This window comes from Pan paniscus, chromosome 20, assembly GCF_029289425.2.
Source record: "Pan paniscus chromosome 20, NHGRI_mPanPan1-v2.0_pri, whole genome shotgun sequence".
In the NCBI taxonomy this organism is placed as follows: domain Eukaryota; kingdom Metazoa; phylum Chordata; class Mammalia; order Primates; family Hominidae; genus Pan; species Pan paniscus.
Genome location: NC_073269.2, coordinates 17122236 through 17142869, shown reverse-complemented (window position 1 = coordinate 17142869; position 20634 = coordinate 17122236). Strand labels below are relative to the sequence as shown.

General features: G+C 40.9%; 1 protein-coding gene across 4 annotated transcripts in view; it reads right to left on the bottom strand.

Annotated features, from left to right (window-relative positions):
- The window catches only part of ZNF136 (zinc finger protein 136), a 72102-nt gene that overhangs the window by 15707 nt on the left and 35761 nt on the right, over positions 1 to 20634 (bottom strand). For 2 of the 4 annotated variants that reach the window (XR_008622087.2, XR_004667789.3), the window contains one exon: positions 10005 to 10065. The exons of 1 other annotated variant lie outside the window; for it this stretch is intronic. The gene's annotated coding sequence lies outside the window, so the exon portion shown is untranslated. Of the gene's footprint in view, positions 1 to 10004; positions 10066 to 10258; positions 10382 to 20634 lie in introns of all 4 variants that reach the window. One more of the 4 variants, XR_004667792.3, reaches the window with a different exon arrangement.

The window sequence follows — 20634 nt, the reverse complement described above, 5'->3', positions numbered from 1 at the left end:
CAGAGAAAATCACCTTCACTAGAGGAAGACAGGAAGAAAGGAAAAGAGGAAGAGAAGACCACTAAACAACCAGAAAACAAATAACAAAATGGCAGGAGTAAGTCCTTATTTATCAATAATAATAATATAAATGGACTAAACTCTGCAATCCAAAGACACAAACTGGCTGAATGGATGAAAAACCAAAACCCATTGATCTGCTGCCTACAAGAAATACACTTCACCTATAAAGACACACACAGACTGAAAATAAAGGGATGGAAAAAGATATTCCATGCTAATGGAAACCAAAAAAGAGCAGTAGTTGCTATACTTATATCAGACAAAATAGATTTCAAGACAAAAACTGTTAAGAAGAAACAAAGAAGGTCACTATATAATAATAAAGGGGTCAGTTCAGCAAGAGGATATAACAGTTGTAAATATATATGCACCCAACACTGGAGCACACAGATATAAAAAGGAAATATTATTAGAGCTAAAGAGAGAGGCCCTGATACAATAAGAGCTGGATACTTCAACACCCCACTTTCAGACTTAGATCTTCCAGACAGAAGATCAATGAAGAAACATCAGACTTAATCCGCACTATAGATCAAATGGATCTAATAGATATTTACAGAACATTTCATCCAAAAGCTGCAGAGTATACATTCTTTTCCTCAGCACATGGATCATTCTCAAGGATAGGCCATATATAGGTCACAAAATGAGTTTTAAAACATTCAAAAAGGCCAGGCACAGTGGTTCACATCTGTAATCCCAGCACTTTGGGAGGCCGAGGTGGGCAGATCACGAGGTCAACAGATTGAGACCATCCTGGCCAACATGGTGCAACCCTGTCTCTACTAAAAATACAAAAATTAGCTAGGTGTGGTGGCATGCACCTGTAGTCCCAGCTACTCGGGAGGTTGAGGCAGAAGAATCACTTGAACCCAGAAGGCGGAGTTTGCAGTGAGCCAAGATTGCGCCACTGCACTCCAGCCTGGTGACAGAAGCGAGACTCTGTCTAAAAATAAATAAATAAAAATTTAAAAATTTAAAAAAATACTGAAATAATATTAAGCATCTTCTCTGACCACAATGGAATAAAACTAGAAATAAATAACGAGGAATGTGGAAACTATACAGATACATGGAAATTAAACAATATGCTCCTGAATGACCAGTGGGTCAATGAAGAAATTAAGAAAATGGGACAACTTCTTGAAACAAATGATAATGGCAACACAACATGCCAAAACCTATGGGATACAGCAAAAGCAGTACTCAGAGGGAAGTTTATAGCTACTACATGCCTACATCAAAAAAGAGGAAGAGGCCAGGCGTGGTGGCTCACGCCTGTAACCCCAGCACTTTGGGAGGCCGAGGCGGGTGGATCATGAGGTCAGGAGATCAAGACCATCCTGGCTAACACAGTGAAACCCCATCTCTACTAAAACTACAAAAAATTAGCCGGGCGTGGTGGCGGGTGCCTGTAGTCCTAACTACTCGGGAGGCTGAGGCAGGAGAATGGCATGAACCCGGGAGGCGGAGCTTGCAGTGAGCCGAGATCCTGCCACTGCATTCCAGCCTGGTGACAGAGTGAGACTCTGTCTCAAAAAAAAAAAAAAAAAGAGGAAGAACTTGAAACAATCTAACAATGCATCTTGAAGATCTAGAAAACAAAAGCAAACCAAACCCAAAATTGGTAGAAGAAAAGAAATAATAAAGATTAGAGCAGAAGTAAATGAAAATACAAAAGACCAATTTTTTTTTTTTTTTTTTGAGACGGACTCTCACTCTGTAGCCCAGGCTGGAGTGCAGTGGTGCGATCTCAGCTCACTGCAATCTCCACCTCCCAGGTCCCAGTTCAAGCAATTCTCCTGCCTCAGTCTCCCTAGTAGCTGGGATTACAGGAACATGCCACCACACCCAGCTAATTTTTGTGTTTTCAGTAGAGCCAGGGTTTCACCATGTTAGCCAGGCTAGTCTTGAACTCCTGACCTTGTGATCCGCCCACCTCGGCCTCCTAAAGTGCTGGGATTGCAGGCATGAGCTACTGCGCCCAGCCAAAACATCAATTTTTTAAGTTAAACAAAATTGACAAACATTTAGCCAGACTAAATAAGAAAAAAAGAGGATCCAGATAAATTAGAAATGAAAAAGAAGACAAATGATATTACAAAAATTCAAAGCAGTAGTGGCTACTATGAGTAACTATATGCCAATAAATTGGAAAAAATAGAAAAAATGTAAAAAATTCCTAGATACATACAACCTACTGAGATTGAATCAGGAAGAAATCCAAAACCTGAACAGACCAATAACAAGTAACAAGATTGAAGCCATAATAAAAAGCCTCCCAGTAAAGAAAAACTCAGAACCCAATGGCTTCACTGCTGAATTCTACCAAACGTTTAAAGAACTAATACCAATCCTACTCAAACTATTCCAAAAAACAGAGTAGGGAATACTTCCAAACTCAATCCTCAAGGCCACTATTACCTTGATAACAAAACCAAAGGCACATCAAAAAAACCAAAACTATAGGCCAATATCACTGATGAATATTGATGTAAAAATCCTCAACAAAATACCAACCAAATTCAACAACACATCAGAAAAAGCATTCATCATGACCAAGTGGGATTTATCTCTGGGATGCAAGGATCAACCTATGTAGATGAACCAGTGTGATACATTGCATGACCAGAATGATTGATAAAAACCATACGATCATTTCAACTGATCCTGAAAAAGCATTTGATAAAATTCAACATCCCTTCATAATAAAAACCCTCAAAAAAGTGGGTATAGAAGGAACATACCTCAACATAATCACAACCATATATGACAGACCCATAGCTAGTATCATACTGAATGGGGGAAAACTGAAAGCGTTTTCTCGAAGATCTGGAACACAAAAAGGATGCCCACTGTCACACTGTCATTGAACATGGTACCAGAAGTCCCAGCTAGAGCAATCGGACAAGAGGAAAATACAAAGGGCATCCAAATTGGAAAGGAAGAAGTCAAATTATCTCTGTTTGCTGATTATATGACATTATATTTGGAAAAACCTAAAGAATTCACAAAAAAACAATTAGAATGCATAAACAAATTCAGTAAAGTTGCAAGATACAAAATCAACATACAAAACTAGTAGCATTTCTATGTCAACAGTGAACAATGTGAAAAAGAAATAAGAAATTAATCCCATTTACAACAGCCACACGTAAAATTAAATTTTACCAAGAAACCAACTTAACCAAAGAAGTGAAAGATCTCGATAATGAAAACTATAAAACACTGAGGAAAGAAATTGAAGAGGACAACAAAAAATGGAAAGATATTCCATGTTCATGGATTACACGAATCAATAGTGTTAAAATGTCCACACTACCTAAAGCAATCTACAGATTCAATGCAATCCCTCTCAAAATACCAAGGACATTCTTCACAGAAATAGAAAAAAAAAACCCTAAAATTTATATGGCACCATAAAAGACACAGAATAGCCAAAACTGTCTGAAACCAAAAGAACAAAACTGGAAGAATCACATTACCTGACTTCAAATTACACTACAGAGCTATAGTAACCACAACAGCATGGTACTGGCATGAAAGGAGACACATAGACCAATGGAACAGAAGAGAACCCAACAATAAATCCATACACCCACAGTGAACTCATTTTTGACAAAGGTGCCAAGAACATACACTGGAGAAAGGCAGTCTCTTCAACAAATGGTGCTGGGAAAACTGGATATCCATATACAGAAGAATGAAGCTAGATCCCTACCTCTCACCATATACAAAAATTGAAATGGATTAAAGACTTAGATATAAGACCTCAAACTATAAAACTACCACAAGAAAACACTGGGCAAAATCTCCAGGACACTGGTCTACGCAAAGATTTATTGGGCATACCCCACAAGCACAGGCAACCAAAGCAAAAATGGACAAATGGTATCACATCAAGTTACAAAAGCTTCTGCACAGCAAAAGGTACAATCAATAAAGTGAACATACAACCCACCGAGTGGGAGAAAATATTTATTTGCAAACTACCTCTCTGACAAGGGGTTAATAACCACAATATATACAGAGCTCAAACAACTCTATAGGAAGAAAATCTAATAATCTGGTCAAAAAATAGGCAAAAGATTTGAATAGACATTTCTCAAAAGAAGACATACAAATGGCAAACAGGCATATGAAAAGCAACATAGCAAGACCCTGTGTCTACAAAATATACAAAAATTAGCCAGGTGTGGTGGCATGCACCTGTAGTCCCAGCTACTTGGGAAGCTGAGGTGGGAGGATTGCTTGAGCCCAGGAGTTTGGAGACTACAGTGAGTTATGATCATGCCACTGCACTCCAGCCTGGGCAACAGAGCAAGACTCCATCTGTATATTTTAAAAACTTCCAAACCATGATCAAGTGAGATTTATCTCCAGAATGCAAACAGTGCATCCTATGAAAATCAGTCAATATAATATACCACATTAGCCGAATGATGGAAAAATCACAGTAATCTCAATTGATACAGAAAAGGCATCTGACAAAATTCAAGACCCATTGATGATAAACAACAAACTAGGAATGGGAGGAAACTAGGTCAATGTAATAGGCCATATATGAAGAATCTACAAGACTATCATACTTAATGGTGAAATACAAAAATGGTGATCTTTTCCCCTAAGATCAGAAACAAGATAGGATAACTGCTTTCACCACTTCCATTCAATATACTACTGGAAGAGCTAGTCAGAGTAATGAGGTAAGAAAAAGAAAAGGCATCCAGCTGGGTGCAGTGGTTCACGCCTGTAATCCTAGCACTTTAGGAGGCCGAGGTGGGTGGATCACCTGAGGCCAGGAGTTCAAGATCAGCCTGTCCAACATGATGAAAACCCATCTCTACTAAAATACAAAAATTACCTGGGCATGATGGCGGGTGCCTGTAATCCCAGGTACTCGGGAGGCTGAGACGGGAGAATTGCTTGAACCCGGGAGACGGTGGTTGCAGTGAGCCAAGATTGCACCACTGCACTCCAGCCTGGGTGGCTCAGTGAGACTCTGTCTCAGAAAAAAAAAAAAAAAGAAAAAGAAAAGGCATCCAAATGGGCAAGGAAGAAATAAAATTATGTTGGCAGATGACATAATCCTATGTGCAGAAAATCCTAAAGATTACATACACATATATGTACACAAAAACTGAACTCATAAATGAATTCAGCAAAGTTGCAGGGTACAAAATTAACATTTAAAGTTACATTTTTTTTTTTTTTGAGACGGAGTCTCGCTCTGTTGCCCAGGCTGGAGTGCAATGGTGCGATCTTGGCTCACTGCAACCTCCACCTCCCAGGTTCAAGCGATTCTCCTGCCTCAGCCTCCTGAGTAGCTGGGATTATAGCTGCCCAACACCAGGCCCAGATAATTTTTATATTTTTTAGTAGAGACGGGGTTTCACTATGTTGGTCAGGCTGGTCTCAAACCCCTGACCTCATGATCCACCCGCCTCAGCCTCCCAAAGTGCTGGAATTACAGGTGTGAGCTACCGCACCCAGCCTAAAATTACATTTCAATACACTAACAGTTAATAATCTGAAAAGGAAATTAAGAAAACAATTACATTAGTAATAACATCAAAAAGAATAAAACAGGCCAAGCACAGTGGCTCACACCTGCAAAATCAGCACTTTGGAAGGCCAAGGTGGGAGGATCACTTGAACCCAGAAGTTCAAGACAAGCCTGAGCAACAAAGTGAGACCTCATACTACAAAAAAAAAAATCAAAAAATTGGCTGGACGTGCTGGCCTGTGCCTGTACTCCCAGCTACTGGGAGGCTGAGATGGGAGGACCACTTAAGCCCAGGAGGTTGAGACTGCAGTGAGCCATGATTTCACCACTGCACTACCACCTGGTGACAGAATGAGACCCTGTCTCAAAACAAAAACAAAAACAAAAAAACAGCTAGCTATGGTGACACAGACATGCAGTCCCAGTTACTGAAGATCCTAAGATGGGAGAACAGCTTGAGCCCGGGAGTTTGAGACCAACCTGGACAACGCAGCAAAACGCCATGACAAAAAATTAACCAAAAAAGCAAAAGACTTGTATACTGAAAACTATAAAACGTTACTGAAAGAAATTAAAGCTATAAATAAATGGAAAGACATTCTGTGTTCATAGTTTAAAAGACTTAATTTTGTTAAGGTGTCAATATATTACTGCAAATGCTCTACAAATTCAATGCAATCATTATCAAAAGGCCCATGACATTTTTTCTGGAAACAGAAACACTCATCCTAAAATTCACAGGGAATCTCAAAGGACCCCAAATAGCCAAAACAATCTTGAAAAAGAACAACAGGCTGGACATGGTGACTCACGCCTGTAATCCCTGGACTTTGGGAAGCCAAGGTGGGTGGATCACCTGAGGTCAGGAGTTCGAGACCAGCCTGGCCAACATGATGAAACCTCGTCTCTACTAAAAACACAAAAAATTAGCTGGGTGTGGTGGCATATGCCTGTAATCCCAGCTACTCAGGAGGCTGAGGCAGGAGAATCGATTGAACCTGGGAGGCGGAGGTTGCAGTGACCCGAGATCACACCACTGCACTCCAGCCTGTGCAACAAGAGCAAAACTCTGTCTCAAAAAAAAAAAAGAAAGAAAAAAAAAAAAAGAAAAACAACAACAAAGCTGGAAGCCTCACTCTTCCTAGTTTCAAAACTTACTCTAAGTTTTGGCTGGGCACAGAGGCTCATGCCTGTAATCCCAGCACTTTGGGAGGCTGAGGCAGGCAGATCACCTGAGGTCGGGAGTTCGAGACCAGCCTTACCAACAAGGAGAAACCCCGTCTCTACTAAAAATACAAAAAAATAAGCCGGGCATGGTGGCCCATGCTTGTAATCCCAGCTACTCGGGAGGCTGAGGCAGGAGAATCGCTTGAACCAGGGAGGCGGAGGTTGCAGTGAGCCGAGATCGAGCCATTGCACACACACAAAATTAGCTGGGTGTGGTGGCACATGCCTGTAATCCCAGCTACTCAGGAGGCTAAGGCAGGAGAATAGATTGAACCTGGGAGGCGGAGGTTGCAGTGACCCGAGATCACACCACTGCAGTCCAGCCTGTGTAACAAGAGCAAAACTCTGTCTCAAAAAAAAAAAAAGAAAAGAAAAGAAAAAGAGAACAACAAAGCTGGAAGCCTCACTCTTCCTAGTTTCAAAACTTACTCTAAGTTTCAGTTTCAGTAATCAAAATAGTGTGGTGTTGACATGACATAAAGGAGATATATAGAGCAATGGAGGCCGGGTGTGGTGGCTCACGCCTGTAATCCCATCACTTTGGGAGGCCAAGGTGGGCGGATCATTAGGTCAGGAGTTCAAGACCAGCCTGGCCAACATAGTGAAACCCCCGTCTCTATTAAAACTGCAAAAAAATTAGCTGGGCGTGGTGGCGGGCACCTGTAATCTCAGGCTGAGGCAAGGAGAATCGCTTGAACCTGGGAGGCGGAGGTTGCAGTGAGCCAAGATCGCACCACTGCGCTCCAGCCTGGGTGACAGTGCGAGATTCCGTCTCAAGAAAGAAAGAAAAAAAAAAAAAAAGAGCAAAGGAATAGAATAGAGACTTCAGAGAGATACCCTTAATTTAAATCAGACTTAAGCCCACAGTCCTGAAACCCTCTAAAGCAACCACTGCCATGAGGGAGGCCCATAACCATGATGACACTGATTTGAGGCTCTCTAGAGAATGAAGGATATAAATATAAGTAGGGTACACAGAACACCCCTCTCCCTCACCCTGCAATCACCAAAAGAAAAAAGAAAAAAATTGAGACAAAGGTCCATAATTTGATCAAATTAGAAATCCAAAGTTTATTAAAATAACAGCAAAAAAATAAATGGGTGCTGATTGGGTTTCACACCTCTACAAAACAGGCTCCGAATTAACTTCAACATCCATTGAAATGCATCAGTTGGCAAATTTCCATGTCCTTAATCAATACTGGGGCTTCAATTACAGTTTTACCTTAAGATACCATTGAATTTAAACATGGCACCCCCTCCCCCAGTATAACCTTATAGCAAATTCCTGAATAACAAACAGGTATGCCTCAACTTGCCTTTATTGGATTTCTTTCTAGTGAGAATTTTCACATGACTTTGAAAGTATTTGTTAAAATTGAAAAACTTCCTGTATTTCTCACATTTGTAAGCTTTATATCTAGCACATTCTTATTGCATGTTTTTGTAAGGAGGTGGGCAAGTTGAAAACTCCCACTTTACTTACATTCAAGAAGTTTTCTGCCAGGGTGTATTTTTTCATGGCTTCTAAGTGAACTGGGATGACTGAAGGCTTTTCCACATTCTTTACAATTATAGGGCTTCTCTCTAGTGTGCATTCTCATGTGTCCTTGAAAAGTTCTACAATAAATGAAAGCTTTGCCACACTGCTTGCATACATAGGGTTTCTCTCCAGTGTGGGTTCTTTCATGTATTCAAAAGGAATTGTGCCAAATGAAGGCTTTACCACATCGTTTACATACGTGGGGTTTCTCTCCACTATGACTTCTTTCATGTATTCTAAAGGAACTGGAATAACTGAAGGCTTTACCACATTGTTTACATTCATACAGTTTCTCTCCAGTGTGAGTCCTTTCATGGATTTGAAACAAATTAAGACAATTGAATGCTTTCCCACATTCCTTACATTTATAAGGTGCATCTCCAGTATGCATTATCATGTGCATTTGAAAGCTTGCAAGAGAAAGGAAGGCTTTCTCACATTGTTCACATTTATAAGGTTTCTCTCCAGTGTGAATACTCATGTGTCCTTTTAACGTAGTTCGATAAATGAAGGCTTTCCCACATTCCTTACATTCACAGGGTTTCTCTCCAGTGTGAGTTCTTTCATGTACTCGAAAGGAACCAAGCCAACTGAAGGCTTTACCACATTGTTTACATTCATATGGTTTTTCTCTAGTGTGAATTCGTTCACGTACTTGAAATCAACTAGGACAATTGAATGCTTTTCCACAATCCTTGCATTTATAAGGTCCATCTCCAGTGTGCATTATCATGTGTCTTTGAAAGCTTGCAAGGTAAATAAAGGCTTTTCCACATTCCTTACATTCATAGGGTTTCTCTCCAGTGTGAGTTCTTTCATGTATTTGGAAACCTGTAAGAGTACTGAAGGTTTTTCCACATTTTTTACATTCATAGGGCTTTTCTCCAGTGTGAGTCCTTTCATGTCTAAGAACAGATTGACGATAACCGAAGGGTTTCCCACATTGTTTACATTTATAGGGTTTCTCTTCACTGTGATTTCTTTCATGTTTTTTAAATGACTGGAAATAACTGAAGGCCTTCCCATATTCCTTACATCTATATGGCTTTTCTCCGTAATCTTGACACTCATATGGTTTGTGTCCAGTGTGAGATCTGATGTGCCTATTAAGGGATGAATGACAAATGAAGACTTTTCCACACACACTGCATTCACGTGGATTTACTCCAGGAGGAGCTTTCATACTCAGATTAAAATTTAGATCTGGCTGAAGTTTTCTTCACTTTGATTAGCTAATCCATCTATTTTCACACACAGTCTGTCTACAATACATGACTTTTGTAAGAAATGATAATGATTTCTTTAGTAAAGATTTTATATTTATTAATAGGTAAAGGAATTACATTTTTTACCATTTTCAGAAATTAAAACTTCAGTCCTGCCTGAATTGTTTGAAGATGAATAGACTGAATGTTCTGGAAGAGGGCTCAACCACAGGTAATATCAAAACAGTAATATTCATAAATGGAGTTTCTTAATATTGCTATCAAATGAACTACTTTTCAAACACTGAATATCTATGTCATATTTAAGTAAACACTTTGGGTAAAAATTTTCCAAGAATAAGCCACATTTGAAGGTGGGCTTATTTGTTTTCTTTGCTTGTTTTTAAAACTTCATGACATACTAAGTCTCTCTCATGGAACTCTTATTAGTGCCACTCACCTTAGACTTCTTTCTTGGTTTTTGGACTGATCTTCAATGTTATGCTCTTCACATTTTTTCCCTATAATGCAGACCCAGAAAAATCATCGGAAATCATTATTAATTATAGAAAAACTATTAGATTCTAGATCTAATTAGCTGTCACCATGCTTGGTTTATTTACTGAAGTATTCCCTTTCCACATGCCAGGTCTTGAAATATCGTTGATGGGCAACTTGTTCTCTAAGTGAAGGAATGTTGTCATCATCACCTACTGAAGCCAGGTTCCTATAGGTTTCCAGCATCACATCTCTGTAGAGTTTTTTCTGCCAAGGATCCAGCAAAGCCCACTCCTCCTGGGTGAAGTTCACTGCCACATCCTCAAAGGCCACTGAGTCCTAAAACATCCCACATATGTGTAGAGGAAAATGGGTGAGACTGACAGGGCTGGGGATCTATAATCAATTTGTAAGATAATCACATGACTCTGTGATCCCAAAATATTTATTTTATTACTATGTCATCAGAACACATTCTCTGCCCACAGCCACTGATAAATTCACCAGCATCATGGAGACATGGAAATTATTTCTACATTTTTGCTGTGATCACTTCACATCTTACTGCTAATGACAGGGTAGAAGGCACCTTGGTGAAATGACAGAAATGGTACACTAAAGAAGCAATAAGATGCTTCAGCTCCTTGTGAGAAAAACTCTTTTCTCTCTTCTCATATTACCTACAATATCACGTAACAGTCTATGAAGCAAACAGTTGAATCTAGACAAGATTTTAATGAATAAAAACACAGTGACTACTCAGGAGGCTGAGGCAGAGAATCACTAGAGCCACGAGTTTGAGACCAGCCTGGGCAACACAGTAAGACCCTGTCACAAAACAAACAAAAAAACAAAAACAAAGCAAAAAAAAAAACAAAACAAAACATACACAATGAAAAACTGGAAGCACCCAAGTCCTCTCCTACAATGCACCTGCAGACCTTGTCATCACAAAGTCCTACTACCTAGTGTGCAGACAGAAGTTCATATAACACTCCTAAGACTGCTTACCTTTAGAAATGCCAGCTTGCACTATTCACAATAGCACAGACATGGAATCAACCTAAATGCCCATCAATGACAGATTGGACAAAGAAAATGTGGTACACATACACCATGGAATACTATGCAGCTATAAAAAAAGAATGAGATCATGTCTTTTGCAGGAACATGAATGGAGCTGGAGGCTATTATCCTTAGCAAACTAATGCAGGAACAGAAAACCAAATACCGCACGTTCTCAATTATAAGAGGGAGCTAAATGATGAAAACTGATGAACACAAAGAAGGAAACAACACACAATGGGGTCTACTTGACAGTGGAGGGTGGGAGGAGGGAGAGGAGCAGAAAACATAACTATTGGATACTGGGCTTAGTATCTGGGTGATGAAATAATCTGTACAACAAACCCCCATGACACAAGTTCACCAATGTAACAAACCTTCACATGTACCCCCAAACCTAAAATAAAAGTTATTAAAAAAAAAGAAGAAGAAGAAGAAAAAAAGAAATGCCCACTTGTCAGCCTGGGCAACATGGCAAAATTCTGTCTCTACAAAATATATAAAAGTGAGTTGGGCAAGGTGGTGCGTGCTTGTAGTCCCAGCTACTTGGGAGGCTGAGACAGGAGGATTGCTTGAGCCCAGGAGGTCAAGGCTGCAGTGAGCCATGATTGCTCCACTGCACTCCAGCCTGGGCGACAGAGCGAGACACTCTCTCAAACAAACAAACAAACAAACAAACAAAAAGACTACTCTGGGCAACATAGTGAGATTCTGTCTCTACAAAATATAAAAATAAATAAAGAAGTTTAGGCCGGGTGCGGTGGCTCATGCCTGTAATCCCAGCACTTTGGGAGACCGAGGCGGGTGGATCACAAGGTCAGGGGTTTGAGACCAGCCTGACCAACATGGTGAAACCCCGTCTCTACTAAAAATACAAAAATTAGCTGAGCGTGGTGGCGGGTGCCGGTAATCCCAGCTACTCAGGAGGCTGAGGTAGGAGAATTGCCTGAACCCGGGAGGCGGAAGTTGCAGTGAGCTGAGATTGCACCACTGCACTGCAGCCTGGGCAACAGGGCAAGACTCCATCTCAAAAAAAAAAAAAAAAAGTTTAATTTAAAAGACCATTTAAATTCATGACTCATTGGTTCAGACCTTCTCTCACTATGGAATATTTTAGGGCAATAAGTGCTATGACAATGAGGAATTGAGAATTTAGGCATGAAAAAAACTATTCTGTTGGTTAAAGTGAGGAATATCTAATTTGTGCTCCACTTTATATTCAGTAACTTATAAGATTATCAGGGGTATCTTGCTTAAATTTAGTGGGATACCCAGGTATAACTATAATTTGAGTCCTAGTATTGATTAATCCCATAAAGGGTTATCAACTAATGCATTAGAGCAGATGTCAAAATTAATTCAGAATCTATCTTGTACAGGCCCCAAGGCCAAGCAGACATAACATTTTTGTTTTGTAAATTCTTATAGCCAGGCACAGTGGCTCATGCCTGTAATCCCAGCACTTTGGGAGGCTGAGGTGGGCAGATCACAAGGTCAAGAGATCGAGACCAGCCTGACCAACATGGAGAAACCCCGTCCACTAAAAATACAAAATTAGCCAGGCGAGGGGGTGCACGCCTGTAGTCCCAGCTACTCGGGAGGCTGAGGCAGGAGAATCACTTTAACCTGGGAGGCGGAGGTTGCAGTGAGCCGAGATCGCATCATTGCACTCCAGCCTGGGAGACAGAGCAAGACTCCATCTCAAAATGAAAGAGATATGAAAGAGAGAAAAGAGAGAGAGAGAAGAGAAAAGAAAGAAAAGGAGAAAGAAACAAAGAAAAGAACCACCGCAATCACTAATGCCATCCATCCTCCTTTACACCATCACACCTACCTCGTCCTAACCCTTGCATATGAATCCCTCTCTCTACACCCCACTTCTTAATACCCCATTTCTGAATATAAATATAGGAGTATTATTTATTCTAGCCACATCAAGTTTAGCCAGCTACCACCCCCCCTTTTTTTTTGGAGACGGAGTCTTGCTGTGTCGTCCACGCTGGCGTGCAGTGGCACAACCTCGGCTCATTGCAACCTCTGCCTCCCGCATCTACCCTATTTTATCATCAGGATGAGCATCCAATTCAAAATATGTACTAACTGGCACAATCCGAGCAGTAGCCCAGACAATCCCACAGAATTTGACTTAGCCATTATTCTCCTAACAGTTTTCTTGATAAGCGGGTCACTTTATCAACTCTTATCATCACACAAGAATTTGGATAATTAATTCTACCAACATGACCCCTGGCCATAGCAGGATTCATTTCAATGCTAGCAGAAACTAACTGAGCCCCATTTGACTTAACACAAAACAAATCAGAACTAGTCTTGGCCTTCAATGTCTACTATCCCTATTTTTCATAGCAGAATACACTATTATAATAAATGCCCTAACTGCTACTATTGTCCTAGGAACATTACCTATCTTCACGCTAGAAATATACACATGGTCAGGCATGGTGGCTCTCACCTGTAATCCCAGCACTTTGGGAGACCGAGGTGGGCAGATCACTTGAGGCCAGGAGTTCAAGACCAGCCTGGCCAAAATGGAGAAATCTCATCACTACTAAAAATATAAAAATTAGCCAGGCGTAGTGGCATGCACTTGTAGTTCCAGCTATCCGAGAGGCTGAGGCAGGAAAATCGCTTGAACCCAGGAGGCTCCGAGGTTGCAGTGAGCTGAGATTGCACCACTGTACTCCAGCCTGGGCAACAGAGTGAGACTCCATCTCAAAACAAAAACAAAAAATAACAACAAAAGGAAATATACACAATTTTGTTATTAAAATGCTTCTATTAACAATTTTATTCTTATGAATTCAGGTATCATACTCCCAATTTTGGTATGATCAACTAATGCATCTTCTGTGAAAAAACTGTTTACCTCATATATGAGCCCTATGCATATGACCTATCTCAATGCCCAGGCTGGACAGTGGCTCACGCCTGTAATCTCAGCACCCTGGGAAGCCAAGCTGGGCATATCACTTGAGGTCAGGAGTTCGAGACCAGCCTGGCCAACATGGTGAAACCCCATCTCTACTAAAAATACAAAAATTAGCCAGGGATGGTGGCCTGCACCTGTAATCCCAGCTACTCGGGAGGCTGAGGCAGAAGAATTGCTTGAACCCTGGAGGCGGAGGCTGCAGTGAGCTAAGATGGTGCCGCTGCACTCCAGCTAGATAGAGCGAGACTCTGTCTCAAAAAAAAAAAAAAAAAAAATCGGCCAGGTGCAGTGGCTCACACCCATAATCCCAGCACTTTGAGAGGAGACGGGTGAATCACCTGAGGTCAGGAGTTCGAGACTAGCCTGGCCAACATGGTGAAACCCCATCTCTACTAATAATACAAAAAAATTAGCTAGGCGTGGTGGCACACGCCTATAATCTCAGCTACTTGGGAGGATGAGGCAGGAGAATCGCTTGAACCCAGGAGGCAGAGGTTGCAGTGAGCCGAGATGGTGCCATTGCACTCCAGCCTGGGCAACAAGCGAAACTCCGTCTCAAAATAAATAAATAAATAAATAATTAAAAATAAATAAATAAATAATAAAAAATAAAAATAAATAAAAAATAAAGCAATGCCCATCCTAATATTTAGCATCCCACCACAAACATAAAAAATATGTATGATAAGTTACTTTAATAGAGTAAATCAGTAAACCACAGAGGTTTAAACCCTCTTATTACTAGCATTGTTTAAAAAAAAAAAAAAAAAGAGAGAGAGACATGGGGTCACACTAGGTTCCCCAGGCTAAGAGTTTAAGAGGTCAAGAGATCCCTCCCTCCCTTCCTTCCATGTTTTTATTTTTCTTTCTTTCTTTTTGGTCAGTGGATATACTTCAAGGAAAAGGGGTATTTTCTCTAATGGGACAGTTACAATTTTTTTTCCTCCAGAGAGGCTCAGTTCAGTGTCATCAGAGTTAGGGGCCTCCTCCATGGCAATGGTTCCTTCATAGGGTTTAAGGATCTCTAGCCTATGTCAGGTTTAAACTAACCCCTTTGTTATGCCACTGGGGAATCATGGATATTGTCCCGTCTATGCCCCAGGGTCAGGATATTTGTTGTGATAAAGGTACCTGAAGCAGCAGCAGCAGCAGCAGAGGTCCTTAAGGTCCTGGTGAGCCCTTTGCCTTTTGGGGTGTGGACTCAGTGCGCCACCTGATGGCTGCCTTTCCTCCCTTTCTCTCTCCTCTTTAAATGACTACTGTTTCAGGAGCACCTCTTGTACAGGGTGTATATAGTCCACCCTCCTGCCGCACCCTGGCACCCTGCACACCGGGCCAACCCAGCATCAGGCACAGCTTCACTGTAAACACACAGATAGATCCAGCATCAATTGAAGGAGGGTTCCAATAGCATATTCCTACTCTTAAATGCCAAAGAATTATTTTTAAAAAGGCAGACTCAGTCAGTTGAATATAGAACCCATACTTGGTAGGGCTCAACATGCAACACAGAGCAGCACACTCGAAGCACCAGCTTTCTAGCCAGCAGCAGCTCACTGGACATGTTGGCCATCAGGCAGGACAGTGGGTTAGCAAGTCAGAGCAAGAGAAGATCTACAAAAATAACTCGGGCGTGGTGATGCACACCTGTAATCCCAGCTACTCAGGAGGCTGAGGCAGGAGAATTGCTTGAACCTGGGAGGCAGAGGTTGCAGTGAGCTGAGATCACACCACTGCACTCCAGCCTGGGTGACAGAGCAAGACTCTGTCTCAAAAAATAATAATAACAATAATAATTAAAAAAATAAAGGCCAGGTGCGGTGGCTCATGCCTGTAATCCCAGCACTTTGGGAGGCCAAGGCAGACAGATCACGAGGTCAGGAAATTGAGACCATCTTGGCTAACATAGCGAAACCTCGTCTCTACTAAAAATACAAAAAATTAGCTGGACGTGGTGGCACATGCCTGTAGTCCCAGCTACTCAGGAAGCTGAGGCAGGAGAATCGCTTGAACCCGGGAGGCAGAGGTTGCAGTGAGCGGAGGTCGTACCACTGCACTCCAGCCTGGGCAACAGAGCGAGACTCCATCTCAAAAAATAATAATAAAGAGATGAAGGACCCACAAGTGGTGATCAGTGTCTGGACAACATGCTCACGGCACCAATCATTGTGGTCACCTTCAGAGACATAGTTCTGACAAAACTGATGATGGTCTGGCACTCACAGAGGGGGTATTAAAAAGGCTTATTGCTCACATTGTTGAGATCTTGGGAAGAGCAGGACAGACCCATCAAGCATAACTGAAATGGCCTGAGAGAGCAAAGAAAGGAGCCTGGCCTGGTTGTTTACTGTGGTTGGGGTAGAGTTGGGCACAAGATCCCCTGTATGGGCAGGTAGTTACATGGTTTAAATCTCTTGCCTATGACAGAGAAGGGAGCCCTTAGACTCATCAGCTTGTCCAGGTGTGGGTCACAAGGGAAAAAGGGAACGGTGAGTCTTAGGTTGTTAGCAAACATTAAATACGGATTCCGGGCCAGGTGTGGTGATTCATGCTTGTAATCCCAGCAACTTGGGAGGCCACGGTGGGAAGATCATTTGAGGTCAGGAGTTTGAGACCAGCCTGGCCAACATGGTGAAACGCTGTCTTTACTAAAAATACAAAAATTAGCTGGGTGTGGTGGCACACGGCTGTAATCCCAGCTACTGGGGAGGCTGAGGCAGGAGAGTCACTTGAACTGGGAGGTTGCAGTGAGCCAAGATTGTGCCACTACACTCCAGCCTGGGCGACAGAGTGAGACTCTGTCTCAATAAATAAATAAATAAAATAAAATGCATTATGGATTTGGGCCTAATTTAAATATAGCAGGAGTTTCAAAGATTATATAAACTTTAGTAGTTTTCCTCACATCAATTAAAACAAGAATTCAACTGTGTTTTCCTCTTACCAACGGAATCAGGAAGTCATTTGTCTTAGCAACTGTATACCCTTTTAAATTTCAAAGTTCTTTATGGACAATCACATACAAAAACTGATCTAAAAATGAAAAAAGTACCTGATAACTTAAATATACTCATCTCGTATCTTGAGGTTCTCTGGCCTCAAGAAACAAACATTTTGTTTAGTTCCAGAATTTTCTTGCTTACTCCCACCATATCTAACAACCTTCATTTTCAAAGTGAAAGAAACTAAAATCTTACACACTGACACAGGCAATAAAATTATAAAATAAGGGAAACCAGAGTTGAAGGGCCACAATGCTCAACAGATAAAATAATCCAAAGGAAACATAAATATTCTAATTAGCTCAGATAAGCAGGCTGCTTCCCCACAATTCACAAGGAAAACCCACATTCAAGAGGTTAAACACCTTAACATGCTTGAGGTCCATGCTCTCCCTCTGACATGTAACTTCTAGAGTGGAATAGTCCCTGGTGATGAAGGGAAGAGACACTTGAGTAGCCACAGGAATGAACTCTGGGAGCTCCGTACACCCTAATTGGCCCCTGGCAGTGTGAAAATACTTCCTCTCCCAGGCTTCAATTCTTGGGCAGAAGAAACTCTCAGCTGGATTTACTTTAAGGTTCTGGCCCAAAAATAACCTCCGAAATTCATTAACCCTGTGTCCTGGAGACAGCACTCCTGAACTTCACATGCTTTCTCAGTATGTAAGAATTATACTCTGAATGTGGCAACATTGTGAATGCAAAACAAACCTCATGTCTAAAAAACACGCCCAAGAAAACCACAATTACAACCTCAGAAAGCAACCCCTCCACCCAAAACATGTGCATGTGGATCCCCAGCTTTCCAGTGCTCTGTGGCTTCTCTTGGTATAAAGGGCTTAATGGTATGAACAGGGAGGCTCCCCAAGAAGAACCAACAGGGCCTTTAATTAGTGCTCTTGGCAGGCTCAAGGGTGGCCTTAGCTTGGGCAGTGATGTTACTTTGGACCACCACTGATATTGTATTTTTATTTTATTGTAAAGACAGGATTTTGCCATGTTGCCCAAGCTGATTTTGAACTCTTGGACTCAAGCAATCCTCCTGCCTCATGAGCCACCCAAAGTTCTGGGATTAGACATGAGCCAACACAGCCAGCCTAAACAGATACTTTAACTGAGACAAACCCAATGTTTGAAGAATTCTGCAAAATCTCTCAAATCAAGTATTGATGTGTAAAGTGTTAAGAAAATTGTAAGGCACCTTAGCAAACCAGCCCTAGTCCCTGAAATCCACAAGTGTCTATTGTTTGCAGAAAATGAAATGTCAGTTATTGGGCCGGGTATGGAGGCTCATGCCTGTAATCCCAGCACTTTGGGAGGCTGAGGCAGGCGGATCACGAGGTCAAGAGATGGAGACCATCCCGGCAAACATGGTGAAACCCCGACTCTACTAAAAATACAAAAATTAGCCAGGAATAGTGGTGGCGCCTGTAGTCCCAGCTACTCAGGAGGCTGAGGCAGGAGAATCACTTGAACCCAGGAGGCAGAAGTTGCAGTGAGCCAAGATTGCACCACTGCACTCCAGCCTGGTGACAGAGCAAGATTCTGTCTCAAAAAAAAAAAAAAAAAAAAAAGAAATTTCAGTTATTATTTCTATGGCAATAAATGTTCTCATAATCATATTTGGATACTTCTAGGTGTTGTATGGCTATGCTCTCAAATTCCATTTGAAATCACCACACAAAAAAGAACAGACCTCAGAAACTTACTACACAACCTAAGGCGAAGAAAAAAAGAAAAAAATGTTCACCAATTTCAATGTAATACTGAAGTGTTTTATTTTTTATGAAATTCACCTCTTTCTTGCCTCTTTAAAATTTTTTATACTTTTGATGACATAATCTTAATATTTGTAAAAACCTAAAGACTCTACAGGAAAACTGTAAGAATAAATGAGTTCAGTAAAGTTGCAGGATACAAAATCAACAAAAATCTGTAGCATTTCTATATGCCAACAGTGAACAATGTGAAAAATACATTTAAAAAGTAACCCCATTTATAATAGCCACACATAAAATTAAATACCTAGGAATTAACCAAAGAAGTGAGAGCTCTTTATAATGAAAACTATAAAACACTGATGAAGGAAATTGAAGAGGATACCAAAAAAATGGAAAAACATTCCATGTTTATGGATTGTAAGAATCAATATTGTTAAAATGTCCATTTACCCAAAGCAATCTGCAGATTCAATGCAATCCCTATCAAAATACCAAGGATATTCTTCACAGAAATACAAAAAACAATCCTAAAATTGATATGGAACCCCAAAAGACACAGAATAGCCAAAGCTATCCTAAGCAAAAAGAACAAAACTGGAAGAATCACATTACCAGACTTCAAATTATATTACAGAGCTATAGTAACCAAAACAGCATGGTACTGGCATAAAGACATACACATAGAGCAACAGAACAGAAGGGAGAACCCAGAAACAAATCCACACAACTAGAGTGAACTCATTTTCGACAAAGGTGTGAAGAATGCACACTGGGGAAAAGACAGTTTCTTCAATAAATGGTACTGGGAACTGGATATCCATATGCAAAAGAATGAAACTAGATCTTTATCTCTTGCCAAATACAAAAACCAGATCAAAATGGATTAAAGACTTAAATCGAAGACCTCAAATCAGGAAACTGCTACAAGAAAACATTGTGGAAAATCTCCAGGACGCTGGTCCAGGCAAAAATTTCTTGAGCAATACCCAACAAGCACAGGCAAGCAAAGCAAAAATGGACAAATGGGATCACATCAAATTAAAAAGCTTCCGCACAGCAAAGGATACAATCAACAAAGTGGACACAACGCAAAGAATGGGAGAAAATATTTGCAAACTACCCATCTGTCAAGGGATTAATATAACCAGAATATATAAGGAGCTCAAACTCTACAGGAAAAAAAGTCTAATAATCCAATCAAAAAATGCATGAAAGATTTGAATAGACAGTTCTCAAAACAAGACATACGAATGGCGAACAGGCATATAAAAAGGTGTTTATATGAAAAAGTGATCATCAGAGAAATGCAAATCAAAACTACAATGAGGCCGGGCGTGGTGGCACACGCCTGTAATCCCAGCACTTTGGGAGGCCAAGACGGGCAGATCACGAGGTCAGCAGATTGAGACCATCCTGGCTAACATGGTGAAACCCCGTCTCTACTAAAAATACAAAAAAAAAAAAAAAAAAACTACAATGAGATATCATCTCACTCCAGTTAAAATGGCTTAAGTCAAAAAGGCAGGCAATAACAAAAGCTGGAGAGGACGTGGAGAAAAGGGAACCTTTGTATACTGTTGATGGGAATGTAAATTAGTACAACCACTATGGAGAACGGTTTGGAGGTTCCTCAAAAAACTAAAAATTGAGCTACCATATGCCATGCAGCAATCCCACTGCTGGGAATATACCCAAAAGAAAGGAAATCAGTGTATCGAAGGGATGGCTGCACTCCAGTATCTGTAGCAGCACTGTTTCAATAGCTAAGATTTGGAAGCAATGTAAGTGTCCCTCAACAGATGAATGGATTTTTTAAAATGTGGTACAACTTTGGGAGGCCGAGGCAGGTGATCA